Consider the following 18,634-nt stretch of genomic DNA (forward strand, 5'->3'; position numbering starts at 1 on the left):
ATAATAATAATTTATGCTTTTTTTTAATCCCCGTGGGGAAATTTGTTCTCTGCAATTAACCCATCATGGCTGAACCATGAGCAGTAGGCGAGCCGTCCACCGGCGCCAGGGGAGCAGTTAGGGGTTCAGTGTCTTGCTCAACAACACAACAGCACAACGACACGCTAGGAGAAGCCGAGAATCGAACCAGGAATGTTCAGTTCCAGAGACAATCGCTCGAGCTGCACCACGCCGCCCCCAGGGAGAAACAATTGAGTAACAATTGTCCTTCATGCAATGACCGATTCAGCGATGTGTCTAAATCTAATTTGGCTGAAAACCCAACTGGTTATCAGGGCTGTAAAGAGACACATCAATATTATGTAGTATTTGTTTCACATTAAAGTGTATTGCAAAAAAAAAAAAAATGTCAACAATACTGTATTTATATTTGTGGCCAATCTGTTACATTGTGACTCACAATACGTGCACTTCCAGCAAAAGAAGGACGTGTCAATGTAACAAGGCAGACACTGTTAGTATCATGTTTATGTGGGTCAAATAAAGTTTATATGAGCTTTTGATCTAGAAAACTAAAATACAATATAAATTAAATTAAAATGGAGGATTCATAAATTAGACAATCAGAACTCAAACCGCTGAAGTCCTGCTCTCCAAAATAAACATTGTTTGAATGTTTGGTCATTTTCTTGCACGTTTTTATTACATCAACTGAAACTTCTGTGTAATTTCCTGTTATTATTTTCAGAAAATCCTTGGTTGATACGTTGTCGGTTTCTTGTTTGAGGATGGCTTTTATTTTTCAGTTCATTTCATCATTTGGAGGTCAAGTAAGTGAACTTCGGAGAAAAAAAAAAAAACATAACTGGTTATATATGTAAAAAACTTCGGTATTTTATTAAAACTTTAAACACTGGACATCAATATCCTCCATTATATTGCATTCCATTTTATCATTTCATACATTTTCATACAAGAGTACCATATCCCAGTAATTTATAAACAATTTATTGTGTAGAATTGATGTACTTACATATCATGTCCACATTGTTATGATAAGATGTGTTATATTTTGTAAATTTGATTGGAAAGACCGGGAGGTCACCCTGAAAAGCATTATTCAATTTTCTTCAGTGACATTTTGTTAAATAGTACACCGCTATCCTGAGACAACTAAAGTGGTCTTTTCCCCCGAGCATTGAATGTTTTGAAGATTTAATGTACCGCTGTTTGTTTTGTTTTCCTTTAAGTGACAGGCAGGACTGAGAGCTGGAGCTTCACATACAAACAAAGCTTTTTTTTATCGTGTTTTTCTTCTCTATGGCCTATGGACCAGTTATGGAGTCAGGAGTTGATCGATTTGTTTCCCCTAAAGATCCTTGAAAGTTGAGTGGGATTGGTGACAAAGCCTCGGTTCTGTTAATATGGGCCCCCGATGACCTGATGGTATTTGAACTGCCCTTCAGGTCCAGCGATCAGAATGCTCTGTGTTATAACAATGAGCACCATAGAAGGGGTTAAGACTTGGCCGGTCCACAAGGGCCAAGCTTTCAACATACTTGAGGATCTGCAGTTTTCTTTGGAGGGATCACGAACCTACAACCTGTGAACCACTGGCGACTTTATGTCCCACTGGCCAATGGAACATATCAATCAATCATTACCCACCATTCAGCGGCCTCAAATCTTGTGTGTACACAATTTATTTTCTATCACACAAACACAATAGCTTTGTGTTTTCCCTCTAGTTATTTTGTTGGACTGGCATGCCTTACTCATTTTGATGGTTAATATTTCACTTTTTTATTGTAAAATTCCAGTTTTTATGTTCAGAAGGGCAGCAATTGTGGTTTGATGACCAAAGGATTATGAAGATCAAGAAGATCAAATCCTTACACAAGTTTGTAGAGAATTTCTCTATTTTTGAACTTTTGCTGGAGCTGTATATAAAGCTCACAAATGTGATCAGAGAGAAAACCTGGAAACATCAGGCTACATAGTGCTTGCCACTGTCTATTGATGTCAAACACAAAATGTCAGTCTCCAGCGTGACACTTGCTCATGAAAGACTTTTTAATAGCATTGTTTCAGTGGTGGTGGTGCCTAATACTAAAAATTAGGTTATAGATGATATTTGTTCTGTTATTTTCTAATTCAACCTGAAAAAATTATAAATGTAAATCGGTTTCACCTCTTACATTCTCACCAATATATCTAACCACATCCGCATCCATCTTAAAACATTTATTGATGTGCGAGCATAGCTACAAATAAGCTCTCCTTGAAGCAATTGTAGCTGTTAAGTAGTAAAATATTTGATCAGTAGTTAACACTCCTGCCTCACAGCTAGAAGGTTTTATTCCAGTTCTCTGATGAAGTTTTTATGTTCTGCCCATGCTTGTATGAGTTCGTTTGAGGCTCTCCTGCTTCCCCCGACAGTAGTTATGGATGAGAGGGTGAATGGTTGTGTGTCTCTATATGCGGACCTGTGATAAACTGGCAACAGGTCTAGGATGTAACCCCCTCTCGCCCAAAGACAGCTGGGACGGCTTCCAAATAAACTGCAGCCTGTGTGCTTGATAAGCTAAATAGATAATGACTGAATGAATAAATATGGTGTCACGGTGTCTGTTGAAACAATACTGGATTTCATTGGAGAAATATTTACACGAGTCAACACAAATGTGCCGTGCGGTTGATTTACTTCAGTGTTTTTGGTTGTAACATTTTTCGTTGAGAAACATTGGACAGTTAGAAGTCATTGTGCATCAAAAATAATATGCTTATGGTCCATCTGAAAAGAAATGGAGTGTCATAAAGGACAAAAAGGACTGTCAACATCATATGTTTATCAGTTCTCTTTCTAAATCCTTTTTCTCCATTAATCCTGAGGAGTTGCTCCAACATGTTAAAAGATGACGTGTCATTTTACTGAAAACGATAATATTCTTTCATTCATGAAAGAATAGTTACATGGAATAAGGCATCAGAGAGGGGATTTGTGGCATAATTGCAGGACACTTGTTTCCTAATATACATACTACTGAGATCTATATATCTACAGATATATAGATATATAGATATCATATATATCGTATATATGATATCATATATATATATTGATATATCAAGTTTATATTTGTATGATTGACACTTTTGACTATCCACATTTTTATTCTCCACGTGAAAGACTACAGGCCCTGTGCATTTGCTAGATTTCTGTATCGTTGCCCTTTGCTCATTTACTGTGGACTTCAACATACATGTGGAAGCACAAATGGCCCACATGTGAATGTCACAAAAGTGGAATTTGATCCAATAATACCTCAATTGATTTCCATAATTATGCTTTTCTTATGCCGTATTTATTAAAGTAACATATGATAATAAACAGCCAGTGCAACAAGAAAGCCCTGAAGCAGCTTTGAGTTCATATTCATCCCGTCAGACATGCGAAATGAAGTAATGAGCACCACCAGGGATGCACAGCATTTGCGTGATCCATTATCAGTCATATAATGAAAGCTTTGGTTCCACTCCCTTGCTTTCTTTTCCCTTATACTCTGCAGACTTTTTTTGTCAAACAATAAACTATCTCATCCTTTTTTCATTACACAAGTATTCCAATACTGGAGTAGCCTGAAGGTTAGAGAAGCTTTCTTGTGACCGGTAGGTCACAACAGTCTGAATCGGCCAGATTTGTTTTGAAAACCTGGGTGGGGAAGCTGAATGATGAGCACATCACATCCCCCAACAAAGTGCCCTTGAGCAGCACACAGAGCTTTCAAAGTCTCTGCTACAGTCTCCCAGGATTGCTTTTGACTTGATCTCACCTGTTGCAAAAACAGTATATCTACCATTTAAAACATTCAAAACAAGTCTTTAATTGAAAGAATATTTAGTAATCGCTAGTGCTCTTTATAGAAGCATAACAATACCTGTTAGGTATATTGTTAGGAATGGAGGGAGGCACAAAAAGGCAGGGTTGTGTGAAAAGATCTGGAACTAGATTTAACACTTCTAATTATATCTTTCAACAACTGGGGCTTTCACGTCAAATCCAATGTGTTTCCTGTTAGCCGAGCGCCATTCGTGACAGCGCTGCAGTTAATTGAAACATTAGAGTGGGAGGAATGCTCAGGGGCTCATGTGGCCTTGGCTGATGCGTCGCATGCAGTGCACAGTCCAAAAAACATGGATAGCATGAGCTATCCACCCGCAGCTCAGCCTAGTCTCAGGATCTGCTGGCTAGCTTTCCCTCCAGCCGGGGGGAACCAGATGTAACTTTGCACTCAGCATACGCGCTTGCATCTTGTAAAGTCAGCCACCGAGAAAATGTCCCTTCCATGACAAGGTTATTGCTCTGTTATGTCATTGCTTGAAGACTATTCAGAATTACAGATGAAAGACTCGAAATGGAGACGCTTGTTTCTAGTGTTTATTCAGTGACCTGTTATAGGGTGGTAGATAGAGAAAGGGTTGCATGTGAAACGCAAGGTCAGAGTAAGGAGTGGCAGGTTTAGCTTGATCTGATCTGAGAAACCGTCCTGTTGCCAAATGATTAGAGATGTATACTCAAGTAAGAGAACATTTGAGAAGCATTGATTTTTGATAATCTGCTATATTCTATCAAATATGTCTGTCAAATAAAAGAATCAAAAATGTAAATGTTTTTAGCTCCAGCTCAAATCATAATTTTACACATCTGTACTGAAAACGGCACTCCGAGAAAGTTAGAAATTGTCACATTTAATCACTAAGTCATAGTAAATAATTCTATGAATCAATCAATTTGAAGTGTTGGATGGTTAAAATTATAGTGTTCACATTTTATTTTAGTTGATACTGTAGTTACCCTTCATTTTTTGTTCTTGCTGCGTTGTTGTTGTTTTATTTGGTGTGTTTTTATTCTATTGAGCAGGCAATAGAACAATAAAATGACTATGGTGTATGGAAAATGTATCAAAAAATCTGATTAGTGACGATTATATTTTTACATTTCACACAATTGCAACAGTAAAGTGAATTATAAATAAGTTGTCTGGGCATCTTCACCAGCATGGGCTGGTATTCGAACACTGTATAAAAGAAAGAAGTGTCCGATTCAGCAACACCAATGCATTTCACAGCAGTGCACATTATTTAGAGAGAAATTAGATAGCTGTAATTTCATGCATGATATGATTATTTCAGTCTCATTCATAAGAGATAGTAAAGTATAATTCCATCAGTTACTTTCAGCTTCATCAGACCACAGAACGTGTGGCTTGGCTAATGCCGAGCCACTGTAATGAACATACAGGGGCCGCGGCTGATTTCAAGTAAAATGTGTTACTGTCATTGTTCTTATATTTCACATATGTTGATGCCATTACATTAATTTGTTATCATCGAAACTAAGTGCATTATGTCTCTGCTGTGACCATTTGATACTTATAAATTTAAATTTAAATATCCCCTATAAATTGTCATTCCAACGCAAGCCAAATAAAAAAAGGTGAAATATGAGTGTCTTGTCCTCGTACGGTTGGAAATGTTAGATGTTCTAACCTTTCTGGACTGAACCAGAGTTTGGGTTAAGCACTCCACTGAGGATCTCAGTGTTGGGCCGCAACCTCCTCTTTCAGCATAGTTTACCCCAATAAATCTGTGAGACATTCCTCCCAAGGAAAACAGCAGATAAGTCACAAAGCCCAAGAGCCAAAAGCAAGTTTTCCTTAGGGTTAATTTGACAGACGCCATCTAGTGCAGGGAAATAATCCATAAAAAGTATTTCTTAGTGAGAAAACTTTGCAAAGTAATCATTCGTACACTATCTGCCGCATTAACTTTTTCCATACCTTTTGACCATTGACTTCCTGCACTCTTTCATCAAACTAGCCACTGCCCTGTTAACTGATACACAAAGGCTGTCTGTTGTGTGATAGTTTCCCTTTTCTGTGACACTACAAATGTCCCCTTTTCCCAGTTTATTGTTCACAAGGTCTGTTTTCTGGCAGTGATGTGCAGTCAGGAGAGGGCAGGAGAGGCCATGCCTCACTTGCAAATCTTTGACCGAAAAAAATGTAAAATAAAAAAAAAAAGATTAAATGGTAATAACTATATTTATCAGTGATTTCCACGATCAAGGTATTTTTCACTTGACTTCATTAGCTTTAGATTGCTTTTATTCCAAATCGTAGCCTGTCTCTCTGTATGCCCCTTTTAAAATGTTTAAACACTTTTGCTGCAGTGTTGAACTTCATTTCCAATGTACAGTGATTTTTTTTCGTCAACAACCGTATGTGTGTTACTACGTACAAGTGTGTTACACACAACTCTGACCGGCCTGAGGTGCATCTGTGCTACTTCCACAACCTCGCTCCCTCACCCATTCACGTCATGCCCTAACTCTGCTGTCTTTCTTACCCTTGTTGGTCCCAGCCCACCCGCATCCTGCCATTACGTCCAATTTTTGACATTATAACTGTTACACTGCTGTGACAAAGGAATTTCCCCTATGGGGATCATTAAAGTTTATCTTATCTTACTAGTTTCTCGTGCTGAGTGATCATAAATGTCTGCAAAGAGCCACTAAGTGAGGCACACAGGTCTCTTGCCTCATGGTAGGCGTGCCTCACCAGCTATGACCCTCATTGCACGTCACTGGTTTGTGGATATCCTCAAACTCCATGATCTCACTGTGGGACCTTTTGTTTTCCAGTCAAATGATCTTTGCCTTTGCAATCGATGAAATTGTCAAAATTTTCTTATCTTGAGAACTGGACTTGAATTTCTTGAATTTCCAAGAGGCATTCAGAGCTTCGTCAGTTCTGAAATGAAGAAGCCTCTCGGATGAAGGGTGGAATGTCTTCAAGAGAAGAAATTTAAGTCCAGCTGCCAAGATAAGAAGAATTTGACAAAAAGTCATACAGCTTGGAAAACAGTAGCAGTGAGGAAAAGACAGGAGGCAGAGCTGGAGGTAGCAGGGTGAAGATGTCAATTTTCTCTTTGGGTTTCAACAAGAATTCACAATGATCTGGATGACTGAGAACCTCCACAGACAATCAAAAAAAAAGTTTTTTTTTATCAGAATCTTCCATGACAGAGTTCAGAAGGTTATCAGAGGAAACGTGGGCTAGATTGTACAAGGGTTTTCAATGCAAAACGCTCAGGGTGGCAGATGGGTTATCACCCCTGACTCGATTCACTGTTTCATGCCAACAGTTAAGAATCCCTTAAAAAAAAAAAAAAAAGATCACCATATTTTTGAAGCCATTGTGTCAATCTTAACCAAGGAAGATTTCTCTCAAAAGGATATTGTAAGAAATGATCAGTTATCATTGATTTTGTGAGATGATGCTCTTGCTCAAAGTAAAACCTGCATGTGCAAGTGGCTCCAAAGTTATAGACACTCTCTTCCTTGGAGGAGATTGAACAAATGATGACTAAAGAACTAATAACTATGATGTGATCCAGCTGCCATGTTTTTAATATTCCAAAGAAAAGAAATTAAGGGATGGGAATCATTATAGGCATGTTGTGTTTCTGTTTCTGCAAAAGAAACTGCTGTGCGACATTCAGAGCAGGCCTGGGGGCACTCGCAACAGTTTGAAGCAAACTGACCTGTCAGTCAAAAGATGTACTTTGAAACAATTTTAAGCAATATTTACGAGGCTGGCCATTACAGTTATCGTGAGCGATGACATCACCCAGGCTGTGGCACCTCACACATCAAAGTTGTCCTCCCGATATTCTATAACCTCAGACTGCCTGAAGCTAATTGCATGATCAGGAGAAGCCTCACCCAAGGAGGGCTGGGACTGGGCTTGCTGCTGGGACGGTGAATGTGCTCACCATTGAATCAACAGCATCAGCAGCTCTGCCCTTGAGCAAAGTGTTAAACCCACAACCGGCCCAGTAGCTGCTCATCGGCCATTGAAGGTGAAAACTGGGCGGCTCGGCCATATCGACCAAACCTTTTTTAAAACACTTCCGCTAAAGTAAAACAAGAGTGATGCACGAAAAATTAATTTGGCTGTAAATATATCTGAACGTACATGTCTGACTCGGACAGTCGAATGATGACAAGATAAATAGATTAGTCAAATTTGATCTTGATAGTTATTTTTCAGCCCAAGATTTGCATTCTTTTATTACAGCTATGAACAGTGGTATCTTTTTCTTTCAAGCACATTGTCAAGTAATGTAAACAAGAATAGGCCCAGCGGTTAGGCTTCCACCTCTCAGCAACAAGCTCCCTGGTTGGTTCGATTCTGACCCGGGGCCCTTCTGTGTGAAGTTTATATGTGTCTGTGAGGGTTTTCTCCAGGTTCTCCAGTTTCCTCCCACAGTACAAAAACATGCAGCAGAACCTGAACCTGAATTGGAGAACCTGGCTTGCCTAGACATGTGAATGACAGCGTAAATTGTTGTATGTCTCTATATGAGGCCTTGGCTCGACTATTGGCTGGTCCAGGGTGAAGCCTGACTCTTACCCACTCAGAGCTGAGATCGGCTCCAACCCAAACGGGACCCTGAGTGCAGGATAAGCAGTATAGATACTGAATGAATGAATTAAAATAAGGAAGGGTTTTTGATTTTTTACTACGACTACTAATACCAATACCAATAATAATAATATAAATTATTATTATTATTTGAAAGAGTAATAGTTTTAAAGAGTAGATAATGAGATTCATAGGTTTTGACTGTTTGTTTCAATTAATAGAACTTGTGATAACAGGTGAACGACATAATTGTACCCCCAGCCCATAAAGGTTTTAAAAAAAGGTTTTAGAATAGAAAGATACATTTAGAAGATACCCTTGAGTCAGAATAAATCTCAAAATATTATCGGTCAAATGTACTCAATATTCGACTACATTGTCTGAGAGCAATAGCTTCGTATTAAAATATCAGTTTCATCATTTAACATAAGAAGTTTGTGATTAGTTGTCATGTTTTCTCTCAACTCGTGAGAATATATTACTTTAAATTGGCAAGGGAAGTGATCCACCTTCTATTCAGGCTGACAAGAACAAACAAGATTTTTGTTCAACCTGGAATGGGAAGTTATTACAACCACTGCCCTGCCAAGGCACACCTCAGCCACCGAGCTGTTCAGTATCATGATTCTACTGATGTTCTTAACAACTGGTGAATGTTTTTGTTTCACATTTAAGAAAATATGAATTCAACAAAGGATACATTCACTGTACTAAATTAACTCATTTCTTACATGTACACAACAAATGCCTTTCCCTTTTTTTTTTGCATTCAAAGACACCTAAAAGCTAAAATGAACTAAATGACTCACTGTCTATTGATTCACATCCTTAATACTTCCTGATGTTATATAAATAGGGCCTGCCCTGTTTCAAGGGTGGGATAAGCTGAGGAATTTTAACTCTAAATAAAAATGTCACAACGGTTTAAATGCGAGTATCACAAAATAAACACATCATAATTCAATATCGTATGATATTTAATGCGATCTGTATTTCAAGAAATTGGTTTCATATTTGTTTATTTCTTTTAATCACTTGGGGTTGCTGAGGATACCTCGAGAAATCGGAAAATTGCCTCAGACTGCTCTCACTCTCATAATGTTGACTAAAATCAATGACAACAGGGTTTGAAATTAAAAAAAAAAAAAAAACAGGGAAAAAGGATGACAGCGTTATACTCTATGCCTGAGCTCTCCAAGCAGCTGGCAACTTCATATTATATCCTTGCAATTGCAAAACATACACATTTCAAACTGTAAACTGTCAAAAAATGTCTCTTTTGTTCTGGAAAATCCTTTACTTAATTTGTGATTTTTATATATTTATTTATTTATTTATTTATTTACGTACTTAATTACTTACTGACTCACCTACTTACTAAGGTTTTTTGCTATTTTTCTTCTACAAAGTCACTCAGGTGTTTTCAAAATCATGGAGAAATGCCATTGACAAAATGTCTGTTAATTACCATGAAAAATCTGCAAACTTAAGACAATTTACCTGAAAATCTGCAACAAATATCACCTAAAAATGGGCAAGAAACTGCTCAACAGCTAACAAGAAATGACGAGGAACAAATGCAAGAAATTGAAGAGCATTTATAGGAAAATGATTGAGATTATCACAAAATTGGGGGGGGGGGGGGAGGGGGGACAAATTTGCAAAGTATTTAAGTATTGTAAAACGTGTCTTAAGGTTAAATACTTCCATGTAAATAAGCTGTGTGAGATGCTCATATAAAGCCTTATAACTAAACTATGTTTGACAAAGTTTAGGACACATTTACAGTATATATGTTGTGAATTTGATGTGATTCTTTTTAATAAGCAAACAAGATATTGTGACACACAGCCATACTGGGATGTAGGCTTCTTAAAATGATATCAATATTTTTTTTTCCACAACTCTTAGCCCCGGTTAAGATTCTTCTTGTTTTGCATGCTTATCTGGATTATAGATTGGACTAAGAAAATGAAATCTCCACCCTCACACCACTGGCCTTTATGTGACCATGAGAAAACCATATGACCATTACCTTAACAGAAGTCAAACCTGGCAGAGAAAAGAGAGAAATAGTGAATATGTATACCTTTAATCCCCCTTATCCTGCTGTTAGGCCAGGGTTTGTCCCCCGGTCTTTTATAATAGTCTGCAATGAGAAGCTTGAGTAAACACAATCAATGGAAGATACTGCCATATGCACACCCGAGACTTCCGAAGCCCCACACCCTTTTTATTCTCCTTTCCACGTTCTTGATTACACACACCCTACCTTTGTGGGCTCTTGACAAATTGCAATCAATGACAATGGTATTGATGTAATATTAAATGTGGGTAGGAATGATTAGTAATGTTATAACAATCACAAAGATCTTAAGAGGGAAAAACATGATTCTACCAGAGGGATGCCCTCTCTATTCCTGTCTCTCTTCTGTGTGTATGGCGCTTCTGCATGCTCTCTTAGTCCTGGATTACAATCTCTTCATCCATTATTAATGAAGTTAAACTACTTGTGGCATGCTGAATGTGCTGCATGGGAGATTTGTAGCTAATCCAGCGCAAAACAGCCCCAGTCACATAATGAAGGAGAAAAAAAGCACAAATGTCAACAGTTTCACACTGGGACTGGATTAGACACCCCCATCTCAGCCGCGTTGTTCAAGCACACCCCCACTATCTCTCACTCCCTTGCTCTATCTCGCTTCCATGACACTTGCACAGAAACCACCGCACATCACTTGAGTTTTTGTATTAATACACCGTCACACACACACACACACACACACACAGCTCCCAATATCACCTTTACCTTGATGTTTCTCTGCTTATGGATTACTGAATGTGAAGTACAGATCGGAGGGAAAGGTTGTTGAGGTCTGTGTGTGACATTATTATTGATCTACTACAGACTTCTGTAGATTTAAATATGTTTGAGGTAGCTATTACACACAAGCAAAGTTCCAGTTTATGGAACCATTCTCCTGAAAAGCGTGTCACAAAAATGAAGGGATACGAGCTAATAGTTGATCACAGCAGAAGCGGATGTTCACTCTTTAGCACCTTAAATTTATGTTAAATGTATGGACATGGGGTCATTCATTCAGTTGGGATGTGTATTTTGTGTAACAAATGGGTTTCAGTAAAAAGAGTGAGGTGAGTGTGAAACACTGGAATTAATCAGAATACATGACATGGGACCAGCATCCTGATTTCAGATTAGCCATGTTGAATCCACCCTCCCTCAGTCCACCCTCCCTCTCTCTGTCATGATATTTTTCTCTAAATTTTGGTGTTGATCCCTTTGACTTTTGCCTCATATTTAAATCTGTTGCTTATATTTTCCCATCAAGCTTGTTATCTACCTATATTGTCATTATCGTGTAGATATGTTTATTGCTTTTTCTGTCATTCATCTAAAATTCCATTAAACTGCATATTTATGCTGGTCATAGGCAAAACCTAAAGAGGCAGTTTCTCAGACACAGATTAAGGCTAGTCCTAGAATAAATTGAATTTTAAATGGAGAAAAATTCAATTCACTGTCTGATAAGCCTTAATCAGGCTTAGGGGAAAAGAGCCAGAATAATAAATAAAAAAAAAAAACTTTTCCTCATTTCTTGCTTGTTATTTTGGTAGTATTTAAGTAAGTAGTTAAGAATATTTACGTGACCACTCAGTTGCAAACAACATACAACAATAACTCTAAATAAAATTGGATCGCCATGATTCATCACATTTTTTTATTTTGTTGTGACATCTTTTTTCATGTTGATTATTCTGACATGTGCATTGTTTTGTAATTATCATAATGAAGATAATCAGACTAATTTAACACAGGTTAAACTGGAGTCACATGACTTAAATGTAAGTAAGACTCAAAAGACAGTTTCTTAATAAGTTATACTTATGTCTTTAAACCAAAGGTGGGTGTAAGATACAATTGGGATGCACATGAACAGCAATTTTATGATTTCGGAAAAGACAAAAACACACTTTTGACTTCCACAAACATTTTCCTGACTTTAGCCGTATACCCTTGAAGACTTGAAATTCTATGTGAATATAAAATGATGAAAATATTGTTGAAAAATTAGCAGGTCTGATTACAATTCATTTTATTGTTGAATAAAAAAAAATGCCATATTGTAAATAAAGTGATTAGAGCTTGTTGAGCACAGGTTGAGGGCTGCAACTTAAAACTCTGGTGTTTTGATGGGGACTCCAGGCAAGTGTCAAAAAGCTCGAGACATGCCAAACAATGTCCCACGTACACCTCTCGTTTCATACCAATTTACAATTTCTTCCTTTAAAAATCTTAAACGGAAATATTCAGCCTTGGTCGATCACACTCCTTCAATTGCATATGTAAGCTTTCCTCACTGCAGCTGTCTGAGCTCTGTGAACTGCCATTTTATATCAACAGTGGATTTTTATGAAAGTGACTGCTGTTCACTGGCTTGTAAAACAGTCTGCGATCGCACCAAAATCCAAGGGTGAAAAATACTTGGCTGTGATGGACTATCTCACATTAGATGCTGCTATGTTGTGTATCACTCTAATGTTGCTCAACTGAATAATGTGGGATGTTTGTTTGAAATAATATAATCAAGATGGGGTCTGATGTGAGTTCACCCTGTCATTTACAATCTAAGATAGTTATTTACTTGCTGCATTTGCTTTACGGACAAACTCTAGATAAATGAGAGGTGCATTGTATTGTGTCCACATGAGCGGTCCATTAACTGCAAACCTACATTAACACACAACAGCGCACACAGTGTCCGCGCACACATAACCAACACCCATCCACCTGACAGGTAAGGGCATGTATGTTGTTTTTGCATCCATCACCACTTTGTATCAAGTTGAGGAACCCATTAGCCTGTGTGTTGCCTTTGTTTTTTATTTGTTCTGAACTTTTGGAAACTTTAACAATCAAAGTAGATCCATACAATCACTGCTAGTCCAAAAGGGACTCAGGGTTTTCCGTAGTCTTGGATTTTAAGGCTCCTCTCGTCTTCAGTGTCAAAGAAGTCCTTTAACACAATGTGCACATTGCTCTCTACTATGTTTCAGTATTCTCTGAAGGCTTGAACATATTTTGCCTCAATGCTGGCACCTGAGATAGAGGCCGGGCGCTGTGCCCTTACAGAAATTCTTTAGCTTGGAAGTCCATCTTGAGTTTGGTCAGCTACATAATGAATTGTAGCTGAATAGTGCCAAGCTGCTTGTCTTTATAAATTATCATAAAATTTAATAGAGAAAATGTTCCCCCCCCCCAAAAAAAAATCACTTTAATTGTAATACTGGGATCTTCATGCTCTCCCTCTTTTCAGTTTGAGGATGCTAACAGGGTGGCTGGATCAAGCCTCCGGGAAAAGCGCCAGTCTTTGGAGCTAATTTGACACAGTGGTCAAACCATCAAGGGATGGGATGCACAGTGGCCCAAAAAAAACGTCCACACCCAAGTCTACATTGTGAGAGCAGCAGCTGTAGAATTGTGGATATTTTTTGAGCATCGCAACCCGCACAGAATGGTTCTTTATTAAAGATTAAACCATATTAATCGGTGCTGAACTCAGCCATGGGCTAAACCAAAAATGAACCGGCCAGGTCAGCCAAAGTCTATTGTGTCCTCACTCTAAAGGCCACACAATGTGGAAAACTGAGAGCTTGTTGACACTGACATGTCCTGTTCAACACAGAGGTTAAAGACCACCTCCTCCCCTGCAGCTACGACCTCAGAGAGGTTTGTCATCCAAAGATGTTTCACAGACGATGCATATCACAAGACCTTGGATGCGATTGGCATATGCGTGTTCCACTATGCAGCACCTGAATCTAACAGCCGACACAGGGGTTATCAAATTCTCTAATCATAGCTCACTTCCTGCACATGTAGGCAATTGTATAAGACAATAATAGTCTGAGCAAACTGCAGCTCTATAAACTGTGGTACAGCAATGGTACAGCAGCTGCTATACTAGGCAAGATAACTAGCAATTCCAATCAGTGATCGTTGTTGTTAATCAAAAAAATCAGAAAAGCAATTTTTTTTTTTTTTCTTGATTATCTGATGGCTTGAAAAAAATACGGTATCGCCACTTACAGTGCAGGGGGGGTTAATGACACTTTGAGAAAAAGGAGACAAAAACAAGACACCCTATGTCTTTTAAAGTCACCAGGTGACTCGCGTGAATGAGTAAGATCAGTGCAATGTGGACTACTTTGAAAAATAACCTGTAACTGGAAGTTAAAGATTTTGTGGTTTAATGCACCGCCACTGTATCAAGTTCTCCTGTTGTCCGAATAAAGAACATCTGTCCTCTGGTAAAACTTTCAATTGGAGAAACTTGGTTTTGAAATAAATTCAACACAATCAAATATTCAATATGCACTGTGATCAAAGATAACATGACATAAATTTCATGTTTTGAGAACGTGCACATTAATTAATCTAAAGTAGATGCTTTCAAAACCAGAAGAAAGGGTTCTGTGTCAAATTAGTCCTAATGTGGCCAATTCTGTCTTTCACTCTTCTAATTCATCCTGAATTAAGCGGTTGGTGGCGATTAGAATACATACAATTCAGCTACATTTGTTTATATATATTGTATCTTTTATCCATTCTGGGGATTGTTTTTAAAAAGAAATATACAGTTCAGGGCCTAACTCAGTTTGAATATATCACATCTTCGCTGCCATCTCTCCCTTCGCTTGCCTTCTTTCCATCTCTGCCACAGAAGACCAATTAAGACTAAGCTGATTCCAGTTGCGACCTTTGGGTCAACCTCTGGGTCTGCTGACAGGAGAGTTAACATGTAGCTGAACTGTTTTACATGTTATTGACGGCCCAGGGAGCATCATAGTCATTTTATCACACCAATTTCATTCTTGGCCAATTTCCCCTCAGGCAGGTTAGTGGCAGCTTCCCATTGATTTTTCATGTAATTGATCAGAGACCTACTTGAGCAATTTATTGGGCTGCTCACACCTGTGATTAAGGCTGAAGCCGTGTGTGTTTATGTATGCACCGACTATTACTTTCCCCAAGATCAACAACACTTCTGCGCTGTCTGTCTGTGGCTGTCAGCCTAATGAATGCCATCCCAGTCTCAGGGACGTTTTTAATCATGCTCGACCAAAGCCGTGTCATGTCCAAAGTCAAGAGGAGCGGAGACAGCCTTTTCTTACTGCCCTGCAATGACAGGAGTTGATTTGTTCACTTCTTTTTTTTTTTTTTCTCAAAAGAAGCAAGAGAGTTTAATGTGAAGTTATTCATTTGAAGCTGTCTCTCATTAATATTAGAGCAGTCGCAGGAGCAAAACCGCAATGACATCAGCCAAACATTTTCTTTGGAAGCTGAGGATAAGATAATTATAGAAGAAGACAAAGACGAAGACCTGAGTGCTTTTTAAATATACACCATGTTAGCTGGCCATGTCAGGAGAAGTGAGGGCAGACAACCATGTAAGTCATTTACTGGCCTTGCATATTACTTTCTAAACCACAAACCATGTTGCTGAGTTGGAGTGCATAGTGTTGGTGTAGCCTCGCTCCCTTTGGTACTGTGACAGAGCTGGAATAGTACGGATCAAGCATAAAGCCGCTCAACAAGCTCAAGAGCTATCAAAGAGCCGCCCTTTTAATTTGGTTAATTTACAGGCAGCTTTTTCGTTAATAACTATACTGGAGTGATACTTGACAAATGGAATTACACACAGGATATTTCCATCCCGGAGGAGAAAAAGTCTTGACTTGTGTTTTGTCTCTCCTTTTCCTGTCCGTCTCTAAATAGTCTTCATCACCCTCCTCGTCTGCTGTCTGCTGAGTTCACTTATTTTAGGCGTGTAAAAGCTGCATCACTGGATAAAAAAGAAAAAAATATATATATTTTATATTTCTAATTTAATGCACCAAGTGATTAGTTTAAAAATCTAGGGGACGGTTTGAGGACGGTTTATTCATTTGGGTTTTGTTAGGATAGAATACACAAGGAGACCATCTCAACAGCTGAATAAAATATAAATATAGACACATTCATTGGATGTATGTGCAGAGAGCATCCCAGAATGATGTAGCCTCTTCCCATCTGCGTTAGTCACGTTAGTCAACATACTGAGTGATGGAAGATATATATATGTATATATATATATATATATATATGTATATATATATATATATATATATATATATATATATATATCTCACTCAATGATGGGAGAAAAAAAATTCAATTCAGCTGAAGCGGTGTCTGAGTAAATTCAGAAGACATGCTGCAATGCAAGGGAAGAAATCATACCAAAGCTCCTCTAAGCACATTTTTTGGTTTGACTGATTTGACTGTACTTTAATTGATTCCTCATGGCATAAGGATAATGTACAGCCCAGAGAGACAGCATCTTTATAAAAACTATTTATTTCCCAAGGACATAAAACAAGGCCTGATACACAATAAGACAGATAAGTTTGAGTCAAGGTATAATTCGGCATAAAAATAACCCATACAGAAACCTATAACAACTGTGCGTATTATCTGAAAAGTGTGCAAATCTGCATTACTTTGAGAGTCATATTTATGTGGCCTCAAAGATCAAAATAATCCCGTTTCAAGTGGACATGTTTTATCACCTTATCTCCACAGGCCTTATTAGATTATGTCGAGCCTGCAGTGGCGTGAAACTTCAGGGGCGTCATCAATCACATAGTGAAAAGGAGTGAAAGCAGATAGGTCTTTTACAATCAACTAAATAAAGAAAGAAATGAAAGTTCAAAATGAAAATGTCTGAGGCGGTATGAAGGGGAGCCAAATTGGACAACCTAGAAGCTGTTATGTCTGTGTCGGCTTTTATTCAAGTGCAGCCATGGATGCACGCTGATATACATGAAAGTAGTATAGAGTTTTAAAGTCTTCTCCAGTATGCAGGAGGAGGAAAAGAGGAGAGACTGGGGATATGGAAAAAAAAAAAAAAAAAAGTTGACATATCCAACTGTACAGCTCGGGCTGATGTGCTCGTTAAAAATCAGGAGAGGGCATCAGCCGAGCAGGTCACCCTGTTTCTCACATCAGAAATTCTTTCAAGTGTCCTTCTGCGTCGCCAAAGATGACAACGGAGAATCGATAAGCGCTTGAAATGAAAAGAAGCCGCCAGTTTGGCCCCCGAGGCGAAAGATTTCATACCCGCCAGCCTCCTCTGAACTCCAGGCATTCCTCCGCACCTTTTCTGCGTGAGAAAGAGGAGGCTCTTAACTGATTTCTCTCGCTCTCTTTCTCTCTCTCGCTCTCTCTCTTTTCTCATCTTTTTTTCTTCTTTGTATTAAAACGGAGAGACCACGAACGAACATCACGCCTGCCTCTCTCCGAGCGCAGGCGGGACGCTGTCTGAAGATGTACTTGATGCAGACTGCGACTTTATTTTTTTATTTTTCTATTTTTTTGTTGTTTTCCTCGACGCATGAGTGTCTGAGTGGGAATACGCGCGTCCTACCAATGCGTCAAATTATTAGAAACACCCGTGTCACTGTTGGAAGGAAAATAATGACTCCCCCCCCTACACACACACTCACATATATATTCTATTAATTTTGCCATTATTATTGTTCACGACTTTTACCCGGACTGTGCATTAGGGGGTGATAATAAACGCGGCCTTGCGGGGCCTGTGCGCAACGGCTACATGACATAACTTACATCATCAAAATCACCATCATAATATCAGGTATTGATCTTTATTACGTGAGATACTTGATTCGCCAAATTTTGGGGGGATGATATATTGTTTCTGTGCACCCCCCTTCTCTTTTTCTTCCCCCCCTTGGAAATTCCCGTGTGGGCGCGCCCATTAATTACTGATTTAATGGGAGTATGACTAAAAATGTAAAAGAAGGATTAGGCACGGGAGGAGGGGGGGGCACAGAACTGCGTCCGGTCTGCTCCCCTCACTTGAGATGCGAAAAGAAGAAAAGGGTGGCGAGAAAAAAAAAAAAAAAAGAAAAATCAGTCTGTATCCAAACGGATCTATAAAGAACATTTGCATCCGAGCCAGCTGTTCACTTCATCTGCACATAAATCTGCAACACGATAGGGCTATGTCTGGCCCGGGAGAAGTCCTAATGCATCCATTTAAATATTTGTCTGTTTCCCA

General features: G+C 38.6%; 1 protein-coding gene across 1 annotated transcript in view; it reads left to right on the forward strand.

The window, feature by feature from the left end:
- The window catches only part of pitx2 (paired-like homeodomain 2), a 62,531-nt gene that overhangs the window by 33,889 nt on the left and 10,008 nt on the right, over positions 1 to 18,634 (forward strand). The gene's annotated exons all lie outside the window — the stretch shown is intronic.

The sequence above is a fragment of the Fistularia commersonii genome, chromosome 13, assembly GCF_037954325.1.
Source record: "Fistularia commersonii isolate RoL2024-O1a breed Wild chromosome 13, RoL_Fcom_v1.0, whole genome shotgun sequence".
Taxonomy (NCBI): domain Eukaryota; kingdom Metazoa; phylum Chordata; class Actinopteri; order Syngnathiformes; family Fistulariidae; genus Fistularia; species Fistularia commersonii.